Below are 14,252 nucleotides of genomic sequence, written 5' to 3'. Positions count from 1 at the left end.
AAGGGACACTCTCAAAGGTGGTCGGCAGTCCACTCCACCTGTATGGTCCCAGTTTCAGCTACAGCATCCTTGCAGGAATTCCAGTCCCTTTCCTTCAGAGATTTAGTCTGGTCTCCATATACAGAAGTTTCCATGTAAACAGGGTTCCATCCATGCAATCTTCCTTATATAGTGCACATCTTTCCTTCCTTCTTTCTGTCTGTGTTCTCTTTGCGCCACACAACCTCCGTATTTTAACTTCCTTCCTGTTGCCTCCAGGTCACATGGACCAGTATTGATTACCCAAAATTTATAACTGATCCTTTTCAAACATTTTTTTTTAAATTGCAGACTCCCATTACAGATTCCAAAAATATGTTAAGTAATGACAAATTTTCCTTACTGTTGCTGTTACAAAGGTCATCACAGCTCAATGGACGTTTCTCCCCATGCCAACTAGATCACATGGACATGTCTCCGAGCCAGTTTTACTCTGAGTTAAAGGTACATTTCATAACATAACAACCTTGTAAAGTTCAATACCTATGACACCTCCCCTAAAAATGAAAAAGCTTTACTGTGGTAATTATTTATTCGATAAAAATTATCAAAACACAACATTTTAACATCTAACATATTACACATAGCACAGGTAACATTCTCCCTCTGTCACATTTCACCAATAAACATTCCGCCTTCGCAAAATAAAGTTTATCTTGTAACAAAACCAATTGAAGGCGGTAATTGGAATTTAAAGTCTCGGTTGTGTGAGTTCTTAGAGTAAAACTTTCTTGCAAATGGAAGTTTACTTTCTCACTGGATAATTCACCTTCTTTCAATCTCCACAAAGTTTTTAAAAATTTGTTTAAACATTGCGTCCTTGGTTTAAAAAATTGCACCTTAACTTTGTGTTCTTCATTTTGCTTTTTAGAATCTGTATTGAGGGCAGAACTGGAAATTCATGCCCATTGTCAATGGGCTTTTGACTGTACTCCAAGTTTTCCAGTCCTGCCCATGGCAATTTACTGGAGCAGTAAGGAGTCTCTGTGCCCTATCTCCACAGTCTAAAAATCCGATATGAGAGATAGTGATAGTGAATGCTCATTGGAAGGAACTTCATCAATACTGATGCCCCAAATCTGCACCTGAATCTAATTTGATATCCAGTCTCCATCTTACTCAGGTGTAGTGTTCTGCCTCCTCATGCTCCCCTTACTGATCATGCAGTTGTACCTTTTAGCTTCCTGCTACAGCAATTTGCACCAATTGCTTTAAGTTGATAGACAAATAACTGCCAATATCAGGTCGTTCTGTAGGTAACAAGATTGTCTAACTTATGTGACGCTACTGTGTCATTAAGAGGTGTATTTTAATCATGTTTCCCTGCAGTTCTTTTAAGAGGGCTGGGCCCTTTGCGATTGGTGTCGTATTGGCTATACCAGTATCTGTTATGGTTGCTGTAGCAGGATAATTGCAGAAATATTTATTTTTAATTTGGGCCTAATGCAATGTCCTGGAGTTTACGACCCTTTTGACATGGTTGGTTTGCGACTGAATGACAGGTCAAGGTCAGGGGCTTCCTTCACAGGGAAAATCCAGGAGTCACTTTCAGTTTAGTTGGAAGCTGTTTGGACTCCAGACTGAAAACAGTATTTGTCTCTCTCCCTGGTGTAGGAAATTCTTCTGGCCGCTGGCTGGTTAAAAGCTGTTTGGACTGTAGACTGGAAGCATGTTTTTTTTTGCCTCTCTGGAGTGAAAATTTTGCTGTCAGTGGTTTGCTGACTAAAAACTAGAGGCCAACAGTGGCTCCATCTCTACATCGAGGTGTGCTGGGAGCTCCAGGATGGGGAAGTCAGAGTTTCAATTCTCCATCCAAAGGACTATTTCACAGCGGGTGTTGCAAAGCTGCAAGATCCAGTATCATGTGGGCATACTTACTTTCGGTGCTAAGCCAAGAATGGGGGTACATGTTTGTAGGGATGCTTGTGTTGGAACAGTTTTTTTTTAGTTGTTAAGGTACATACAATCTCATGGCTGCTTTTTTTTCTTTTTTGTAATTGGTGAAAGTTATTGCTAATTGTCTTATTATACGTTAACTGTATTCTTAAATAAACTTTGTTTGATAAAAGCTCCCAGGTGGGTCATTTGAATCATACCTGAAGTGAAACATCTTGGGGGGGATTTTTCCCAAAAAGATTCTAAGTGTTGAATTCATGTGAAAACTGGAGTAATTCACATAGTTTTTTTCAGTGGGAGTTCAGAGAAGGATCTCCACACTCTGTGCACTGCAGGGGCCACCAGTGTGAATATCATTAAATTTCAGGGGGTGGGACCTATTCGCACTCGAGAGGCCGGCAGCATAGCGCTGAGCAGGCCACTGTGCATGTGCTGATCTGTCAGTGCCGGGATCGGCGCATGCGCAGGGGCCCCGCACTGATGGCCTCCTGCTTGCTGACCAGTGACCCCTGCATTGTCAGCACTCGGCACCCCCACCCACCCCGCGGCCTGATCGCTGGCCCCCTGACCATTCCCAGGCCCAGCCCCGACACCACACCTTCCGGCCTGCTGCGTTCTCCAGCCTCCCTCACCGATTCCCCCCGCCCAACGGTAACCCCCCACAGTGCCGTCCCCCCAGCCCACCCCGATCACTGGCCTCCCTCCTTCCCCCGCCGATCCCTATGCAGAGTGGCCACCAATCACCCCATATGCTCTGCTCCCTGGACACTGCCGCATGCATGGTGGGCTGTGCCAAGGTGCCCCCTGGGCATTGACTCTTTGTCCCTGCGGGGTGCCAGGGGGCACAGGCTAGCACTGCCAGGGTGTCAATGCCCAGGGGGCACGCCCCATCACCCGACCCTCTGAGGGAGCCCTAATTGCCCTCCCTTCACTCCAGCGGGGTCATGTCACTAGTTCCCCGTTAGAGGGGAGCTAATGTAATCCGCACTGGAGTGAACCACTCTGGCAGAGGGGAGATGCTAACGGAGACTTCAGTCCCGGGCCCGCTAATGACATTTAGATTATATTTAAATGGTCTTGGCACCTCCCTGCCGATTTCCGGCGCAGAGGAGATGCCACTGGAAATCCGGTGCTGGGAGACACAAGCTGGGCGAACGCTTGCACGAACCCCGCGAATCGGCCAATGCGAGAATCTCCCGGCCCGCAGCGCTAATAATGGGAGAATCATGGTCCTTATGCTTACTGAGCCAAAACTCAAAGTGCAAAACTCATGATCCAAGCAGTCTTCATAAAAAATCTTGGAGTTTCTGACCTGGATTATGACAATTATTTGAAGGTTCTTAGTTCTATGTCAGAGCTTGACTCAATCTATATTTAAACCTGAAAAGGATTTACCAGAACTTACCACATGTACCTGATTCACTACTCAGTCTTTGTCTCACTTGGGCGTGGTCTCCTGGCACTTGACCTCTGCTTATCATCAACCTTCTACTCATTCCAGTTTTTCTGGAAGGTTCTAAAATGGGGCCTGTTATTAATCTACCTACTTGTGACTAATAAATAAACTTTAACTTTAACTTTTAAATCTTTAATTATCGATGCTAACAATTTATTTGGCTAACTGTCTATAATATCCTGGTTTCTCTCTCTCACTTTTCTTAAATAGAAGAATGACATGTGCAAAATTTCACCCGAAAGGAATAGCTGCGGAACCGTGAGGATTTTGGAAGGTTCCGGCATCTGCCAAGTTCTCACTTACTTCCTTTTCAACCTAACATGGAAGCTCTGACACTGGGGATCTGACACTCTTTAGTGCCGTTATAATCTTCATTACTGCTATTTTGCTTACTTTAATTTTGGTGAGACCCCCATTATTGATTAGGTATTAGTTTCCTTGGGATGTCCAACTTGCTATCTTCTCCCTCTGCTGTAAATACTGTTGCAAAGTAATTATTCATCTGCCACTTCCTTATTTTGGTTTTAAAAAGCAGGGATAGAAATTTTTTTTTTGAAATTGCTACGTTCAAAAAATGATTTCAGGAAAGCAGGAATTGTTGAATGTTGTTAAGCATAAGGCGTAAGTGTTGCAACAAAGACCAATGATTCACTTTGAAATTATTCTGAGTGACAAAGGAACATGGGAAAGCAGCCAAAAATAATGAAAGAATATTATTATGTAGAACGTCTGAAACACACACCCAGCTTTCACTTGAGCGGTAGTCACAAGCTCTTGATAAGTAGACATGTTCATCTATAATTATTGTTTCAAAGAATCTGAATGAACAATCAACAAAGTACAACAGACCCTCCCCCCACTGTTAGCACTTTAATGTGAATCAGAAGTCTAGGCGGAGAGGGCATTGTCTCAGAGTAAGAGGCCTGAGCATGAGAAGTTTCACTACTAGTTGTGTATACTAGAATTCTCCAATGCAGAGAATTGTGGATGCTTAGCTATTGACTATGTTCAAGACTGAGTTTGATTAATATATGGACACTGTGGGAATCGAGCAATACAGGGATTGGATTGGAGAGAAGAGGGGAGGTTAAAGGTCAGCCAAAGGCTTAGTCATTGACAGAATGGGCTCAGGGGCACACAAGGTCAACACTTGCTCTTATATCTCACCTTATTAAAGCAGTTCCCGGCAGCACAGTGACATGACATTCATGTCACACCAGGGCCAGCTAATGACCATCTCCAACAAGAAAAACTTTTAACATGCTGGGTGAGATCTTGAGTCCCTGTTAGCTGTTAACGGGGACGGTGATGCGGACGGGAAATTCAGTGAGAATCGGGAAACTTAATTCTCGCTGGCAAGGTTGCGATTTCCGATTATCAAGCCCCCTCGCTGGTGACGTAACGGGAAATCCTCCGTGGAAGACTGGGAACCTCATTCTAATAAATCACATTAGCAAGCGGTCCCTCCGGGACTCCCCCCGCCCCCCCCCCCTCAACCCCACTCCCCGCCTCATTGAATATTCAGTGGGCACCGGCATGACGTCAAGCTGGTACAGTTATCAACAACTCTATAAAAATGAGAATCTGGTGACCTCACCTCCAAAGAGGATATCAGAGCGCCATTACGTTCCAGGGTGCAGTTGCAGAGGGGACAATGCAAAGGACATGGGCACCCAGATGAACTCATCTCTGGGCTGGGGGAATGGGATGGGGTGTTCAGTAATGGTATCTCATGGTGACAGGTCGCTCACAGGCTTTACCCTCCCTCCATGTCAGGGTGCCTCTAGGTTTAAAGGGGTCTGGTGGCTCTTTTGCAGGCAGCGCTTCCTGTGTCTTACTTGTTGGGTCCTTGATGATATAAACTCAGAGGGATTGCCCTTCCAGAGGGGGAATTGGAAACTGGGTCAATTCAGAGGGTCAGCACTGGGGGCGACTCTGAGGTTCTTGGAGGGGAGTCCCATGAGACGCCAGGTTGCATGGGCAGAGTGAGGGACTCTGACAAGGGTTAGCTCCCTGCCCCAAGAGGCCTGAAGAGCCTCTCACTGGGGGAGGGGGAGGCCGACTGCGGTGAGAATGTATCCCCACACTCAGGTATGAGTTGTATGGAAGCTCCAGGCCACTGGTTGTGGAGGGGTGACTGTCAGGGAGTTGTGTAAGGGGGGACAGACTGTTCCAGATGGAAGGTTAGTCTAATCCACAGCCCTTGTGAGCTGGGGAAACGAGGCTGCCTTCTAAGGTTGACTTAATTGCAGTCTTCACCTGAATCAGGTGTGCATCGCCTGCCACACGGGGAAGCCAGTTGCCTGATCAGCTCTCTGGCCCTTCCTTGGTGAGTCAATTGTGCCAATTAGGTCAGCATTGCAATGCATGTGTGCCACTGATCGACACCTAGATTTTAACCCTTTGGAAGCATAGCCCCTCCCAGAGGGCTGGTCTGTTGAATGCCTTCCTGTCTCTTGGCCAGGAGAAGGCATTCGACAGTGTAGATCACAAGTATGCATTCGGAACTCTGCAGGCATGTGGGTTCAGGACGCACTTTGTCACCCGGATCCGCTGCTGTGGAGTGTCACATTAAGGTTAACAGGTCCTTGATGGTGCCACTTTGCATTGGGAGAGGAGTATGGCAGGGCTGCCCCTTGTCTGGCCAACTGTATTCTATCTGCGTGGAGCCTTTCCTGCACCTCTTGCACCTCCAGGCCAGGTGCTGGTGTGACTTTGCACCCAGGTGGTGACCTTCCACCTTCAGACCCTGCAGCAATGCCTCTATGTCGAGCCCCCTCCTCGATGGTGCTCCCTGGTGATGCATTTCTTTCACCAGGTGCACGGCCTGACTTATGACGTGCAGCTCCTGTTCATAGACCTGAGGGGTCTTTGTGACTCCTTGCCGGCGTTGCCTGTCTCTTATCAGGACGTGCTTAAAGTGTGGGACACGGTCGCCTCGCGCCGTAGCGCTCCCCTGTCTGGAGTAGCGGCTGTCATCAGGGAGCCACTGCTCAGGAATCCGCTCTTCCACCAGCTCCATGTCAGGTGGCTGGCAGAGCGATGGGCTGTGGCTGCCGGGGTGACCAGGGTCAGGGACGTGCAGGATGATGGAGGAATGGGCAGGATGATGCCCCACCATTTGACTCAGCGTGTGGCAGTGAACATCCGGCTTGTGATCGATGCCATCCACGACCTCAAAACGGTCATGCTTGGACCCGATGTCACACGTGGTCTCGAGGAGATGCAGCTGTGTGGCGGAATTCTGTCCGAGCGTACCCCGTGCTCAGATGGAATTTTACATTGGCCCCAAGCCCCCCCCACCGCCCAGTGGCTGAAGCCCCGCAGTCAGAGCCACTTCACTAAATTCCCTCTGTGGCCTTTGCATGGAGGGGTTTTGTATATGGGCTGCTGCTGCACACCTTCCACTTCTGTGCCCTCGCCCATCGCCCGGACAGACCATAGCAAACCTTGTTGCTGTCCAGCGGCAGTGGTCCCCAGTGGAGATCTCTCTACAGAAGGGTCCTGCCCCTTAACATTGGGGACCTGGAGTGGAGAGTGTTGCACACAGCATTCCCACACAATCAGGCTGCGCCGATTCACCGACTCCCAACAAACCTGCCCTTTTTGCGAACTTGTGGCGTGCGTGGACCATGTTTATTTGGGGTATTTTAGACTGCACTCACTCTTTTAGTTATTTGCAAAATCCTTTGTTACAGTTTTGTTTGCACTTCAGCCCTAACTGAAATTTCTATTGTGTCTTTTCTCATTTTAGATGCTGGATGACCTTCTGTGTATTTTCAATGGCATTTCTTCAGGAATCTGCTGTTATTTACTTTCTTTTCCATCAGCTACTGGACTAAAAATGTTCCTTTATCAATTACAATTTCATAAACAACGGAACAGATTGTCATAAGTTCTCAGCTGATAATTCAAACACAGCTGGTCTGACTGATTCATTCCTGTTATTCTCTGCTGCCTACTGGGCAGAGCACTGTATATTCTCTCAGTGCACCACCTGCTGGTAAAGAGAAAAATGATGTGGAAATGCTGGCGTTGGACGGGGGTAAACACAGTAAGAGTTTTAACAACACCAGGTTAAAGTCCAACAGGTTTATTTGATAGCAAATGCCATTAACTTTCGGAGCGCTGCTCCTTCATCAGATGGAGTGGATATCTGCTCTCAAACAGGGCATACTGAGACAAAAAAATCAAGTTACAGAATACTGATTAGAATGCGAATCTTTACAGCTAATCAGGTCTTAAAGATACAGACAATGTGAGAGGAGGGAGCATTAGGTACAGGTTAAAGAAATGTGTATTGTCTCCAGACAGGACAGCCAGTGAGATTCTGCAAGTCCAGGAGGCAAGCTGTGGGGGTTACCGCTAGTGTGACATGAACCCAAGATCCTGGTTGAGGCCGTCCTCATGTGTGCGGAACTTGGCTATCAGTTTCTGCTCAGCGACTCTGCGCTGTCGTGTGTCGTGAAGGCCGCCTTGGAGAATGCTTACCCGAAGATCAGAGGCTGAATGCCCGTGACCGCTGAAGTGTTCCCCAACAGGAAGAGAACAGTCTTGCCTGGTGATTGTCGAGCGGTGTTCATTCATCCGTGGTCGTAGCATCTGCATGGTTTCCCCAAGGTACCATGCCTCGGGACATCCTTTCCTGCAGTGTATCAGGTAGACAACGTTGGCTGAGTTGCAAGAGTAGGTACCGTGTACCTGGTGGATGGTGTTCTCTCGTGAGATGATGGCATCCATGTCGATGATCCGGCACGTCTTGCAGAGGTTGCTGTGGCAGGGTTGTGTGGTGTCGTGGTCACTGTTCTCCTGAAGGCTGGGTAGTTTGCTGCGGACAATGGTCTATTTGAGGTTGTGCAGTTGTTTGAAGGCAAGAAGTGGGGATATTTAAAGAGAAAAATATCAGCTCTCAATCCACGTAAAGGCAAAAATCAAACTTGTATTCCTGGTATATTGTGATTTATCATATCCTCAGGTCATCCCAAAGCAAGTAGGAATTCTGACATGCAAACAGCATTATGCACAGTAATGACTTGCATCTCAGGAACAGTTTTAACATGGGAAACCAGCCGTCTGCGGTTTAGAGGCGAATTTAAATTGAATGTTCAACCCCAAGCAGGAGCTATTGGAAAGGTCACCTGCAGCTGGGTTAGAGAGGTGTTAAAAAAGGCCTTAAAGGGGGGAGAGGGAAGAGAGAATCAGACCTAGGCAACTGGCGGCACAGCCATCAATTGATGGAGAATGGCTACGATTACCTTCGAGGTTCGACTCAGAGCTATGGGGAGCTCGGGTGGGGAGAAGGGGGCTTGGTGCTGGGGAAGATTAAAGGGAGGGAAAGTTGGAGATGGGTGTGGTGATCAGTCAGGCAGGTGCGAGGGGTGGCGATCAGTCCAGGTGGAGGGGGGGAGATGGGTGTGGTGATCAGTCGGGCAGGTGCGGGGAGATGGCGATCAGTCTAGGTTGGGGTGGGGGGGGGGTGGGGGAGAGGAGTGGCGTTCGGATGGGGGGGTTTTTGACCGCAATTGGTCCAGCGGGTCGGGATGGGTCTGGGCGGGTGTGGCAATCATCCGTGAGACCCCGCAATGGCAGGGGGAAGTGATCGCCCAGAAGGCCAGCGACAGCTGGGGAAGACAGTGACAGGTTTCTGGAAATCTGCAGACACGCAATTGCGCACTCTGCTGCTATCAGCCGGCTTTTGGGTGATTTAGACCCCACCCATTCCCCCTGATAGGAGAATCCAAGTTTGCCTGATGTTTTTTGACTAAGTCTATGTCACCTACCAATGCTGCCTCACAGCACCAGGGACCTGGGTTCGATTCTGGCCTCGGGTCACTGTCTGTGTGGAATTTGCATGTTCTCCCCGTGTCTGCGTGGGTTTCCTCCGGGTGCTCCGGTTTCCTCCACATTCCAAAGATGTGCGGGTTAAATTGATTGGCCATGCTAAATTGCCCCTTAGCGTTAGGATGATTAGAAGGGTAAATACGTGGGATTACAGGGATAGGGCCTGGGTGGGATCGTTATTGGTGCAGGCTCGATGGGCCAAATGGCTTCCTTCTGCATTGCAGGGATTCTTTGGTTCTAAGTCAGGTAAGATTCGATGTTTAAGCCTCCCGAAAAAAGGCACGATTTTCCCCCGTTTTCACGCTCATTCAGGACTTAGACTCTTTTTGGTAAGATCGCCCCCAATTAACAGTAATTAGCAGTAAGTAACAGTGACTAACAGTAGGAGGGGAAAGTGTAACTTTAAAACTTGAACAGACTTCTCACCAGATTTCTCAGACTAGGACATGAAGTGATGTCTCTGAAAACATGGATAACAGGTAAAAACATAATCCCTCATCACCTTTATAGAAACATCACTCTCTCCACCTCTCTCTACTTGCATCTTTCACTTCACATCTCTTTCTACATCTCTCTACATCTCTCCCTCTACCAAAATGGCTTCTCGAGACCCCTTTTCTATGGCCTTAAAAATGTTGAAAGCCCACCTTCACCAATTGTTGGAAAATAGCCAATTGGTCTATAACTTATCAATAATGAATAAGTGATTTTGAGCTAATTACGCATGTTGTCTCAGCTCTAAGACAATGCTTCTTCTACCTCTTCTCTTGAGGTAGCCTGAGTGTTGATTAGTAATTGGTTAACATAGCTATCTGTCATTTAAAGTTGAGACATCTTGAACAGGAGACTATTCATTCCCTCCAGTCAAGGTTAACAAGTCATGTTATCTTCTTTCCTGTCAATCTGAGAAGGGCACAATCTTATAATTCCCACTGCATTTTAAGAATCTGCATTAACAATTAAGTGTAAATAATATGTTTATAATCATAAGTTTTAAGCTTGTGTGTTCCAAATTACATTTCCAGCCTTCCTAACATATCTATTAATAAATGCTTAAAACCATTAATTCAAACTACAAAATGATAGTCTTTTTTTACTAGTGTCACAAGTAGGTTTACACTGCAATGACGTTACTGTGAAAATCCCCTAGTGGCCACACTCCGGCGCTTGTTCGGGTACACTGATGGAGAGTTTAGTATGGCCAATGCACCTAACCAGCACGTCCTTCAGAGTGTGGGAGGAAACCCATGCAGACATGGGGAGAACGTACAGACTCCACACAGACTGCGACCCAAGCCGGGATTCAAACCCAGGTCCCTAGCACTGTGAGGCAGCAGTGCCAACCACTGTGCCACCATCACACTAAAATTAGTGATTTTGAAATGACCAACAGTGGGTCAGTGATGTTGGGCATCTTTTCAATATGGCGCTCGGATATGATGGTGGACTATGTGCCATTTGGCCTGCCCTGTCACTGAATACAGTGCAGAACATCCAGTTACATGATTAATGAGGTCGGGACCGGAAGATATGACATGTTTCCCCGCCGGCCTTCACAGCGGGAAACACTCCACATTCCCACTCCCGGCACTGGATTTAGTCCCAGGTGGGAGAATCCTGTCCTTAGATTATCTTTAAATGAAATTCTATTTCTGTCCACACGAGCATTAGAAATTCATTGTGTTGTCTTCCAGAAAAGAGAGCCTTCCCTCAACTGGCAAATATGTAAATTATGCTGATGTTTATATTCACCTTTTAGAATGTTTAAGGTAGGCCACATAGACAGCAAAATCTAGAATATAGTTTGAAAATAGCTGGACAGATTTCTGTCTGCGTTCGGTACCCATGTCTCTGATTTCTACCCCATAGCTGAAACAACAAGCTGACAGATCTCAGAGAATGATGGTGAACTAGTTTTAATTGTTTGATTTTTCAATGGTTTTAATCTTCCCCAAATGGGGGCAAAGTGAAGGAAGAATGGGTTCCACAGATTATAACACCATAAGACATAGGAGCAGAATTAGGCCACTCGGCCCATCGAGTCTGCTCCGCCATTCAATCATGGCTGATATTTTTCTCATCCCCATTCTCCTGCCTTTTCCCCATAACCCCTGATCCCCTTATTAATCAAGAATCTATCTATCTCGATCTTAAAGACACTCAATGACCTGGCCTCCACAGCCTTCTGCGGCAAAGAGTTTCACAGATTCACCACTCTCTGGCCGAGGAAATTCCTCCTCACCTCTGTTTTAAAGGATCGTCCCTTTAGTCTGAGGTTGTGCCCTCTAATTCTAGTTTTTCCTACTTGTGGAAACATCCTCTCCACGTCCACTCTATCCAGGCCTCGCAGTGTCCCGTAAGTTTCAGTAAGATCCCCCCACCCTCATCCTTCTAAACTCCAACGAGTGCAGATCCAGAGTCCTCAACCGTTCCTCATATGACAAGCTCTTCATTCCAGGGATCATTCTTGTGACTGTCCTCTGGACCCTTTCCAAGGCCAGCACATCCTTCCTTAGATATGAGGCCCAAAATTGTTCACAATACTCCAAATGGGGTCTGACCAGAGCCTTTATACAGCCTCAGAAGTACATTCCCATTCTTGGATTCTAGCCCACTCGACATGAGTAGGTACTAATCCTTTGCTCTTATTTCACACCTAATTAGTACTACACATAAATGTCTATGTTTTATCTGGTGTTAACCTCTGCCTGCATCAAATGTAAATCTCATGCAAGTGAAATTCGAGACTTCAATAATCGAATTTCCTCAAATAGCATGAAGTTTATTTATTAGTGTCACAAGTAGGCTTCCATTAACAGGGAGATGATGGTCTAGTGATGTTACTGCTAGATTATTAATTCAGAAGCTCAGCTGATGTTCTGGGGCCCAGCATGGCAGGTGGTGGAATTTGAATTCAATGAAAAATATCTGGAATTAAGAATCTTCTGATGTCCATGGGACCATTATCGATTGTCAGAAAAACCCATCCGGTTCACTAATGTCCTTTAGGGAAGGAAATCTGACATCCTTACCTGGTCTGATCTACATGTGACTCCAGACCCACAGCAATGTGGTTGACTCTCAGTGCCCAAGGGCAACTAGGGATGGGCAATGAATGTTGTAAGGAGTCCAACAGGTTTATTTGGTAGCAAACGCCACCTTTAACCTGGACTTTAACCTGGTGTTGTTAGACTCCTTATTGTGTTTACCCTAGTCCAACGTCGGCATCTCCACATCAATGAATGTTGGCCAGCCAGCGATGCCCGTGTCCCACGAATGAATTTTTAAAAAATACACAGTGAAGTTACTGTGAAAATCCCCGAGTCGCTACACTGAGGGAGAATTTAGCATGGCCAATGCATCTAACCAGCACATCTTTCAGACTGTGGGAGGAAACCAGAGCACCCGGAGGGAATCTACGCAGACACGGGGAGAATGTGCAGACTCCACACAGACTGGGAATTGAACCTGGGTCCCTCGCACTGTGAGGCAGCAGTGCTAACCACTGTGCCACTGTGATCAGGGATAATCTGCTCCCAAAATAGCTGGCCAGCTGTCTTAATGGGGGGGCGGGGAGGGGGGGAAGGGGGGTGGACTTCCATTTTTGCCCTTTTGATGTAAAATGTGGTTTTAGTGCTATTGTTGTACTTGTTGCAGAATACCGTTAGTATTTTATACCTGGTGATTGAGATCATTCTTCAAACTGTGAGAGCTGCCCTTGTGACATGTTTTATTCAGGGGCAGAAAGGGGGAACAAACACAAACCCTCCCTTGGCAGCTGCTAATGCCAATCGCTCAGCTGTTATCCACAAATAACTGTTCCCTTTAAACAGAGTAGGAAATCTCCATTCCTCATGGCCAATATATCAAATAGATAGAAAGATGGTCTCACTGTCAAACTAGAATCCTCCTCATATTCCTGCTGCACAATTTTATAAAGCACGCTTGATATCCTTTGGTATTATGGTACTGCTGACTTGGCCAATAGCTGCAAAGCAGGCAGTAAAGGTGTTCAGGCTGCTGATTAGTCTCTGTCACTGCAACTCAGTCAATAAGGACATTTTGACGCAACTTTGTTTCATTGAACAAGAGCAAGTGTCAATTTACTACATTTTACATACCAACACAGAGCAGAAATAGGCCATTCAGCCCCTCGGGCCTGCTCCATCATTTAATAAAATCATGGCTGATCTGATAGTAACTTCAAATCTATATCCTGCCCACTCCCATAATCTATCACCTCCATGCTTCCCAAGAATCTATCCACCCCTGCCTTAAAAATATCCAAAGGCTGTTTCCATCACCTTTTCAGGAAGAGAGTTCCAAAGACTCATGACACTCTGAGGGAAGCATTTTCCCCTCATCACCATTTTAAATGGGGAACCCCTTATTTTTAAACAGTGAACCCCTAGTTCTAGTTTCTCCCACAAGAGAAAACATCCACTCCACATCCACCCGGTCAACAACCTTCAGGATATGTTTCCATCAAGTCGCCTCTTACTCTTCTAAACTCCAATAAATACTTAGAAACCCTAATGCACAGAAAGAGGCCATTCGGCCCATCGAGTCTGCACCGACCACAATCCCACCCAGACCCTACCCCCATATCCCTACATATTTTACCCACTAATCCCTCTAACCTACGCATCCCAGGACACTAAGGGCAATTTTAGCATGGCCAATCATACAAGCCTAGTCTATCTAACCTTTCCTCATAAGACAACTCACCCTTTTCAAGTATTTGACTGGTAAACCTTCTCTGAACTGCTTCCAACACATTTCTCATTGTTTCTTAAATGAGGCAAGCAATATTACACACAGCACTCGAAACGTGTTCTCACTCATGTCCTTTACGACTGAAGCATAACCACACTTCTTTTGTATTTAATTCCCCTCACAATAAACGATAACATTCTATTAGCTTTCTTAATTACTTGCTGTACCTCTGCTGTACCTTGTGTGATGCATGCGCTAGGACATCCAGATCCCTCTGCATCAGAGCTCTGCAATCTCTCCCCAT

Source organism: Mustelus asterias, chromosome 18 (assembly GCF_964213995.1).
Source record: "Mustelus asterias chromosome 18, sMusAst1.hap1.1, whole genome shotgun sequence".
Lineage (NCBI taxonomy): Eukaryota > Metazoa > Chordata > Chondrichthyes > Carcharhiniformes > Triakidae > Mustelus > Mustelus asterias.
This window is presented reverse-complemented; position numbering follows the sequence as displayed.